Below are 10,058 nucleotides of genomic sequence, written 5' to 3' on the forward strand. Positions count from 1 at the left end.
CCTCTCTGCCGGAGATCAGTGTCTGAGGCCTCCTAATGCTCAGGCAGAAGCTGCAGAGCACCGAGCAGAGCTCAGGAGGAGCTCCTACCTCCAGACACCTGCTCCTTTATTGCTATGTCAGTGGAGGGAGGGGGGAGTGTATAGTACTCATTATAGAACTGACAGACCTCCCCCTCTCTGCCGGAGATCAGTGTGTAAGGCCTCCTCATGCTCAGGCAAAAGCAGCAGAGCACTGAGCAGAGCTCAGGAGGAGCGCCTACCTCCAGACACCTGCTCCTTCATTGCTATGTCAGTGGAGGGAGGGGGGAGTGTATAGCCCTCATTATAGAAGTGACAGACCTCCCCCCTCTCTGCCAGAGATCACTGTCTGAGGCCTCCTCATGCTCAGGCAGAAGCAGCAGAGCACCGAGCAGAGGTCAGGAGGAGCTCCTACCTCCAGACACCTGCTCCCCCATTGCTGTGTCAGTGGAGGGAGGAGTGTATTTTACTAAGAGAGGGAGGAGTGTATAGTACTCAAGAGAGGGAGGAGTGTATAGTACTCACAGAGGGGGGAGTATATTGTACTCAGAGAGGAGTGTATAGTACTCAGAGAGGGAGGAGTGTATAGTAGTCAGAGAGGGAGGAATGTATAGTACTCCAGATAGGGGGTGTATAGAATTAGAGAGTGAGGAGTGTATAGTACTCACAGAGGGAGGAGTATATTGTACTCAGAGAGGGAGGAGTGTATAGTACTCCAGAGAGGGGGTGTATAGTACTCAAGAGAGGGAGGAGTGTATAGTACTCACAGAGGGGGGAGTATATTGTACTCAGAGAGAGAGGAGTGTATAGTACTCAGAGAGGGAGGAGTGTATAGTATTCAGAGAGGGAGGAGTGTATAGGACTCAGAGAGAGAGTGTATAGTACTCAGAGAGGGAGGAGTGTATAGTACTCAGAGATTGAGGAGTGTATAGCACATAGAAACGGAGGAATGTATAGTACTCAGAGACGGAGGAGTGTATAGTACTCGGAGAGGGAGTGTATAGTATTCAGATAGGGGGGAGTGTATAGTACTCAGAGACGGAGGAGTGTATAGTACTCAGAGAGGAAGTGTATAGTACTCAGAGGGAGGAGTGTATAGTACTCAGAGAGGGAGTGTATAGTACTCAGATAGGGAGTGTATAGTACTCAGAGAGGGAGGAGTGTATAGTACTCAGAGAGAGAGGAGTGTATAGTACTCAGAGAGGGAGGAGTGTATAGTATTCCATACTTGCCAACCCTACCGATTTAGGCGGTAGGATACCACTTTTTAAGCAGTCCTACCGCCTACCGATTTTTTGACACCAAATACCGGTTTTCTTAGTAAAAAAAAAAACAATGTATTTTTTTTTTTTACATTTTCTTTTTTGCCCACACCAGCTCGGGGGAGTCTTTCAAGGGCTCCCCTGAGCTGGCATACCGGGAGAATGCGCGGCATGCAGGCTTTTAATGTCAAAGGCACCCACAGCGGTGGGCTAAAGCGCCCCTCCGCCACGGGTGCCTTTGGCAAAAGGCGCCATTAGCCCCCCACCACGCCAGCTCGGGGGAGTCTTTCAAGGACTTCCCCGAGCTGGCGTAGCGGGAGAAGGCGTGGCATGCAGGCTGTTAATGTCAAAGGCACCCACGGCGGTGGGCTAAAAGCCTTTGGCAAAAGGCACCATTAGCCCCCCACCACGCCAACTCGGGGGAGTCTTTCAAGGACTTCCCCGAGCTGGCGTAGCGGGAGAAGGCGCGGCATGCAGGCTGTTAATGTCAAAGGCACCCACGGCGGTGGGCTAAAAGTGCCCCTCTGCCGCGGGTGCCTTTGGCAAAAGGCACCATTAGCCCCCCACCACGCCAGTTCGGGGGAGTCTTTCAAGGACTTCCCCGAGCTGGCGTAGCGGGAGAAGGCGTGGCATGCAGGCTGTAAATGTCAAAGGCACCCACGGCGGTGGGCTAAAAGCGCCCCTCCGCCGCGGGTGCCTTTGGCAAAAGGCGCCATTAGCCCCCCACCACGCCAACTCGGGGGAGTCTTTTAAGGACTTCCCCGAGCTGGCTTAGCGGGAGAAGGCGTGGCATGCAGGCTGTTAATGTCAAAGGCACCCACAGCGGTGGGCTAAAGCGCCCCTCCACCACGGGTGCCTTTGGCAAAAGGCGCCATTAGCCCCCCACCACGCCAGCTCGGGGGAGTCTTTCAAGGACTTCCCCGAGCTGGCGTAGCGGGAGAAGGCGTGGCATGCAGGCTGTTAATGTCAAAGGCACCCACGGCGGTGGGCTAAAAGCCTTTGGCAAAAGGCACCATTAGCCCCCCACCACGCCAACTCGGGGGAGTCTTTCAAGGACTTCCCCGAGCTGGCGTAGCGGGAGAAGGCGCGGCATGCAGGCTGTTAATGTCAAAGGCACCCACGGCGGTGGGCTAAAAGTGCCCCTCTGCCGCGGGTGCCTTTGGCAAAAGGCACCATTAGCCCCCCACCACGCCAGTTCGGGGGAGTCTTTCAAGGACTTCCCCGAGCTGGCGTAGCGGGAGAAGGCGTGGCATGCAGGCTGTAAATGTCAAAGGCACCCACGGCGGTGGGCTAAAAGCGCCCCTCCGCCGCGGGTGCCTTTGGCAAAAGGCGCCATTAGCCCCCCACCACGCCAACTCGGGGGAGTCTTTCAAGGACTTCCCCGAGCTGGCGTAGCGGGAGAAGGCGCGGCATGCAGGCCTTTGATGTAAAAGGGCACCCACGGTGGTGGGCTAAGGGCGCCCCTCCGCCGCAAGTGCCTTTCAAAAAAGGCGCCATTAGCCCCCCACTACGTCAACTCCGGCGAGTCTTTCAAGGGCTCCCCCGAGCTGGCGTGATGGCAGAAGGCGTGGCAGGCGCCTCATTGTCATTGAATGCACCCGCGGCGGCGGGCTCATTCAATGACAATCGGCTGCTGACGCGCACAATTCCTATCATTACCTCCTCGCCTGACTATTTTTGAAACTTTAAGATTCCTACAGATTTTTGGTCACAGAATGTTGGCATGTATGAGGTACTGTATTAGATTTACGCATGGCTGCGCTTTTGTACGCGCTGCTGTACATTGAGCACAAGTCTCCCCACTTCGTAGGGCTGGACTGAATAAGTTAGGGTTGCCATCATGAAGACTGCCTAATGCATAATTTGTGTTAACCCCCTTCTATTACAGGTTGTGGATGTTTACACCCTTTATCGCATTAGGCTACAGTAGTTTTATATATGTTAAATAGTGATATGCTATTGCGGTTACTGTTGCATTATTAATTTGGCTATTCGTGTTGTTTAATTGGGCCTAAAATAAATGCATATGTATTTTTGATACACACCTGTCTAAGAGTATTCTGTGGTATATTTACTGTGTGTGCTAATTTTGGGCGTCTGATCATTCTCACCCCTCCTGAGACTAGCACAAAGGGTCAGTGAAGGGAATTCCGCCATTTCATCCATGGCTGAGCCACTCATCCTTTCCCTGCAGGTGGCAGTGGAACACAGGGACATTACAGGGGCATCCTCTACCACCACCATGTCCGCAAGCTCTCAGCAAAGCAGCCCGAGGCAAAGATCCCTGTGCCTCTCAGGCTCACTGCAGAGTGGCAAGCCAGTCATGAAGAAACCACGGAAGTGAGCTGGATTGTGACTGGAAATGTGACACTGTAACAGCCTAGGGGGCGTTATGGTGATGGTGTGCTTTTGCAGCTCAACCAGGGAGGGTCAGGGGTGTGGGGTGGTTGGTGATGGGGTAGTTGATTGGCTAAGGGGTGATGGGCCACACGTTTAATATGGTGCTGCATTACAAATCACATCTGGACAAATAATTGTGTGCTCAAGTGTTTTTATTCATGCACAGTTTCACATGCAGTGTGTTCCCTTGGGCATGTGCCGGTGCTGTGTGCTCAGAAGTAATTCCTTATTGGTTCCTGTAGTGCATTACATGTGCCTGTCCATCTGTACCCAGTTTGTGCAGGTGTGTCCCTCCATGCACTCATGTGGTACAGGCCAGTCTTGCATGCGGTTGCGGTTGTGTCACTGTATTTGCATGGTGTGTGTAAGGCATCGATAACTGACAACTGACAGGGAACAACCCCCCAAACAGTTTGTATGCAATGCGGTTTTTCTTGATCATTTTACTCACCCAATATACTGACCAACGTAACGTGCCATGTAGCCGGGCAAGGTGCTGTTGCACAGGACCATTGAGTCAGGTGTCAATCCTGGGTATCGTGCACAGCAATGTGTGATGGTCAAATCGGCATTACATACAACCTGCACATTCAGGGAGTGGAACATCTTCCTGTTACGGTACACCTCCTCTGTGGCCTGTTCTACCACTAGCTCTGTGTACAGTCAAATGCACCAAGTACATCGTGCATGGAACCGGAACTTGGTGGCATTCACCTGTGCTTGCGTTGTTGGCAGGGCAATGGGCTGGGACACATGACGGAGGAGGGCATCCAGGACCTTTCACCAGTACTTTCGAAAATGCTGGCTGTGAGATTCCATGTAACTCACCGACTTTGTGCTGAAATTTGCCCATGGCAAGGAAATGCAGCACGGACACCACTTCAACAGTGGGGATATGGAAATACAGATTTCAATGACACTCTGTACGTCATCCTGGATGAGGTTGACTATTTTGTTATTTGTTATTGTTATGGTTATTTTGCATTTATATAGCACCTTCTATACCATTGGTATGGTCTGAAGGTGCTGGTAGGTTGAACGCCCTTGGGAACCGAAGTTCAGATCAGTAGAGAGAGTAGAGAGAGTCAAAAAGGTGCATGTGGGCACCGGGTATGTGTGCAGCTCGTGCGGTATCAGTGTAATAGCTGCTTCCTAGCGGTAGGTGTGGTGGTTGAGAGATCAGGAGTATGTGTTTGTTCTGGCAGGATTTACCCAGAGCGGAGGTGGCTGCGTTAGGCCTGAGGAGAACGCCTGGCTGGGGGGTGAGTAACCAGCAGTGTTTACTTAGAATGATGTGGAGTTAGCGGCGGATGTTGGTATGAGAACAGTTATACCGAATGGTGTCATAGTATCTCTGTGTTCTAGTTGAGTGGTGATGTAAAGGAGAGAGTAAGCGTGGTGATGTGATATGGTGTGTTGTATGGTTTTCAAGCGTTCTCTGTATTCACTCATACTATATACATCACGCAGTTCTATGCGCTCCAGTCCGTTCTATGCACTCCTATCCACTCATGCATCCCAGTCTGCTCGATACACTGTGGTCTGTTCCACGCACTCATGCATTCTGGCTCGTCCCTCGCGCTCTGCACGCTCCAGTCGGCCCCACGCATGTACTCTTGTCTGCCCTTCACATGTACTATACATTCACCTGTTTTATGCACTCATCCCCTCTAGGCACTCATCCCTTCTAGGCACTCATCCCCTCTAGGCACTCATCCCCTCTACGCACTCATCCCCTCTACGCACTCATCTGGTCCCCGCACTCATCCGCTTTAAGCACATATATTCATCTCTATACTCACCTGTAGTGGTGTTAGCCTTGTGGTTAGTTGAACCCAAGCAATAGCAGCACTCTAAGTGTAATCACTCTACTTCCAAATCTTCACCGATGGTCTCCCTGTTCAGGCGGTAGACTGTCTGTCAGGGTCCAAGGTGTGGCTATTGTGTAGGATTTGGGTGCACGCCTCCGTGGCACGGCTTGCTGCCCGTTGTTCCTCAGCATCATTATTCCCCACCTCCTCCTCCGCAGCCTGTCAGCCTGTTGCCAGTCTTCCACCTCCTGTGCATAGAGCTGTAATCCTGCATGAAGCACCTCCATGCCCATGACTGCTGACAAAAGTGACAAAAGTGACAGCATGGTTGTGTTGGAGTGTGTGGGTGTGGTCCTTCTCTGAAGTCCCTGTGCTCATTATGTACAGATGGGTGGATTGGTTATGCCTGTGGCCTGTTCCTGCACACCTGGGCCTGGTTACCGCCAGCTCTGCGGTGCCGGTGTTACCGGCATGGTTTTACCAGTGCTACCAGCATTTCTGTGCTCGTGTCTCCAGTTGTTACGTGGTCAGAATGCCGACTTCTTTCCGTGGTGCTGGTGTTTCCGGCTATGCCTTCCATGGGTTTCCCTGGTTCCATTGCCTACCTACCGGCAATGGGGTCACAATGCACGCAGTGGCCGGAAACGTTGTTTCCGTGGTTGCCCCTCGTAGCACGGTGATCTGGAATTTGTGCTGGTAATCTGAATTACCAGCATGTTGTTTCCAGACAGCCACACTTGGAATGATGCCCTATGTGATGCCCTATGTGTTGCAAGAAGGTTTGTGCCCTGAATAGAGGAACCCACCCAAGCCTCCTCCTCACCTCTGTCTTCTGATGAGCTGTCCCGGGATTCAGATTGTTCCTTCTTTCTTGGATTCCTTATTTCCTTGGTCTTCTTTTCCCTTGTCTTCCTTTCTTTTTTATTGTGCAATTAGGGACGAGCTCCCCCGGAGGCCACCTTGACTGGGTATGTTACCCACACCAGAGGGAACTCCAAGGAGCCAGCCCAACCCCAGGGAAAAAGCTTGTAAGCACAAAAAACCCTGGTAACATGTATTTGGAAACTTGCTGGCAGTCTCTTGGTTTAACCACCCAGGAAGGCTGGTTTCTGGTTGGGCGGATAACTGGAGGTAAGTTACAGACCTAATAGGAAGTCCACACAAGTCCTTTATATCACCAATACCCAGAGGTAAAGTCCTTCCAAGTAAGGATGTGAGCATCTTATGCATATAAGTCTATATGGGAAGCGCTGTGCAGCTGGAAGGATATCCGATGGTGGAACGGCTATGAATACTTCTTGGGAGACCGGAATTCCAGAGCGGGTAGGTATGAAAGTACAGGGCTTGTAAGCAAGCAGAGGGAAACAGGGAAGAAAGCCAGAGTCAGAGGAAGAACGCGGAAGACAGAGCACGAGGGAGCGCAAAGGAAAGAAGAGGTAGGATAATTAGAATATCAGTACGCCAATAACTGATAGAACTGGAAGCAGAAAGTAAGCGCCCCAGGGCGGACACTGAAGAATCACCCTTGTGTAAAGAGAACGGAAGCATGAAAGCTGGCAGCTAGAAGCCGTCAGATGTAACCGCGGAGCGCGGTAGGACAAAGGAGTAACAGTCAGAAAAGAAGCAAGGCATGAGAGTCTTGAGAAGGGTGGCTGGCACAGAACAGGAAGATAGAGCTTCTCTACGGGTATACTGCAACAGCCAAGCAAGTTTCAAAGAGGACGGAAACAACGCACCGTTCCTACAGCACAGTGCATTATTATAGAGACGGCAGCCATGTTGAATGAGGACTAGACTGCATATTTAGTTCTGCGGATTGTTCATCTGGTCTTGTGTCCTTGAAACTTCCACTTCTGCCACAGTCTCCAGGGTCAAAGCATGACAGTTTGTGCTAGTGTCATAGCTGTCGGTATCCCTTTCAGTGTGATGTAATTAGCCATTTTGGACAACAAATACAGCACTACTAGAACAGTATTAAACCTATGATTTGAGGGAAGATCAAATATGAAATCTAGAGACACTGTGCGGCAAGGGTTGTAACAACTCTGAAGGCTTCTTCTGTGAAGATTTCTGTTGCACACATACACCACATGTTTCTATATGGTTAATAATGTCTCGCCACATAGTTGGCCACCAGTAATGTCTCTTGATCTTGTTTTAAGTTTTGGTCATTCCTGGATGTGCTTCTCGAAATGTGTTATGATAACTGTAAAATCATGTGTTTAGCTGTGTCTGTTTAAACAAACAACTGATCTCGGAAATAGGGCAACCCTTGTCTTGTTTGTCTGTCAGCATCCTCTCCCACCTAGATCATTAATTCTTCAGGTGATAAGGCAATTGTGCAAGTTCAGGAGTAGCACCAATCATTCCTACAATCATCTGTGAGCAAATTATGACCATAGGTTCTGGGTGGTTGTACACTTTTACACTAAATCCATCTCTTTAGTTTTACATCCCAACCTGGATACCGCATCTGCTTTTCCTTTCCGTACTCCACGATGATAGGAAATAGTGAAATAGTATTCAGCAAAAAAGAGTGCCCAACGCAGTTGTATAGCCGACTGAGCCCATGCTGACTTAAGATACTTAAAGACACACCCACAAATGCTCATGTCAGAAAAAATACAACCCACAAAGAGATTCCTGCAAGGATAGCAAGTTTTAATCATATAAAAATTAGGTATGCCAGCAAAGAACTCTGCTGATCAAGAACGTTCTGCCAAAAAAATGGTACAAGCAGAATGTTATAAGGAAAAACATTGTCATCAATGATGCACAAATATACAGTAAAAACCCAAGTGGCTGGGTGGTGAGACACTATATATGCACTGCCTGCTCCATACGGGATACCAGGCTGATATTGGGTCCCAGCCCCGTCTGTCTGTCTTCCATCACGTGGGGTCTGCTGGGCTCATCATCTCCAGGGAACCAAGGCAGAGTTTGCAATTAGTTACTATGTAAGACAAAGCTACTCTATCATTATTGGTGTGCACCTGGGAAGCTCAGGGACTGGCACAGGGGGAGGCCTAGGATCAAGCTGACCCATACGTTCTTCACTGATTCAGTATCGCACTATCCACACCCAAGGCTTCCACTCTTGTTTTGGGCTATAATGTATTCCACCCTGTACCTCACATTATAAATCTTGTCATTGTGAAATGAGGTGGACTGGTCATATTCTTTTCAATCTTTTATTCCCAGCGGGTATATGATTGATAGTCTGAGGTCACCTACTATCGTGGAATTCATGGGCCTTGGACTGGGACAGGTGTGGGTGTTATAACTCATGGTTGGCTGGGTGGGGGTCAGGGGCCTTCTTTGGCCTTGCTGCGATAAACCTGTACTTGTGAGGCACCTCGCACTGGCTCGCAGCCTTGCAGGGCACATTCCTTTTTGCGATAACATGCATTAGCAACAGTTATGGAACAAAGGAAAGTTTCTATGGGAGCTAGCAGTGTTGGTCTCTCTATCATCAGCGCCTGGGCCTATTTAGGTTTCTTCGTTGGGTCTGTGTTTACTGCGCAGCCATTCACGGCTGAATGTTTCTACCAAAGCTATAAAAATGGTGCCTACTTATATGTATTCACTAAGTCTGAGCATTTACATTTCACATAAAATGGTGTCCGTGCATGGTCTCTTCGCACGCCCCCTTCCTCTGGTGCATCGCAAGTGTAGTCTTGGTATTCACCTTACTATAAAGCAACTAGGGGGGTGGGAGAGGGTCATTTCCTTCCCGACATTCCCCCCTTTGGTTACTTCTACAGTAACAAATTAATGTGCATACTTGCGCTGATTTTCTCTTCTCACTGCGGCCTGAAAGGGTGGAGTTCCTTTTATTGGCTTCAAGGCTCTACATGCTGATAGCAAACTTTCTCCTGCTAGCGCGTATTCTTCGGGTGTGCATGTCATATAAATACATCCCCCATCTCCTGCTAGATCTACCCAAACTTAATTATAATTTTCAGAGTCAGGGCAGGGGCAATGATGGTGTGGTATATGCAATCTACGTCATCTCCATGGAAAATAGGGAGCATTTGGGGAGTGGCATGGTCAGTTTGTATTTCAATTTCTTTTGTATTGCGAGGTACTTTTAAAACCCCAATTGATACCATCATCATTGCGCTCTTAATCACTGCTTTGGCACAACACCGGAGTCCCATTTGGCAAGTGCAGAAGATGACCAGGTACCATCATCTTCACGATGGGTCCTAACCAGGATGGGGCCCAGTCGAAGACCAGATCAAACAGTGCCCCTTGTATTTCTCCTTGTAATTGTTTATTTGTATAGCGCTTATACACAGGTAAAGTGCTTCAAAGCGCTTCTTTCTTCATGCAAACACCTAGTGCATGTATTGCTGCGATGATGTGAGCAAGTGACCCATTCTCTGCGTCTTCTGGGGGAACACCTCCTTCCATTGCCGTCAGCATGTCGAGCACATAGCTTTTCTGCATCATCATCAGTCTTAGTGCTCTCAGCTCGACCTTTATGACATTGAAGCCGTGTTCAGTATCGTTTGCCAGTTGGACCAGTTCCCAGCAGGGGCCATTTGGCATTTGTTGCTGCCTG

The sequence above is a fragment of the Ambystoma mexicanum genome, chromosome 1p, assembly GCF_040938575.1.
Source record: "Ambystoma mexicanum isolate Mex_15411 chromosome 1p, UKY_AmexF1_1, whole genome shotgun sequence".
Taxonomy (NCBI): Eukaryota; Metazoa; Chordata; class Amphibia; order Caudata; family Ambystomatidae; genus Ambystoma; species Ambystoma mexicanum.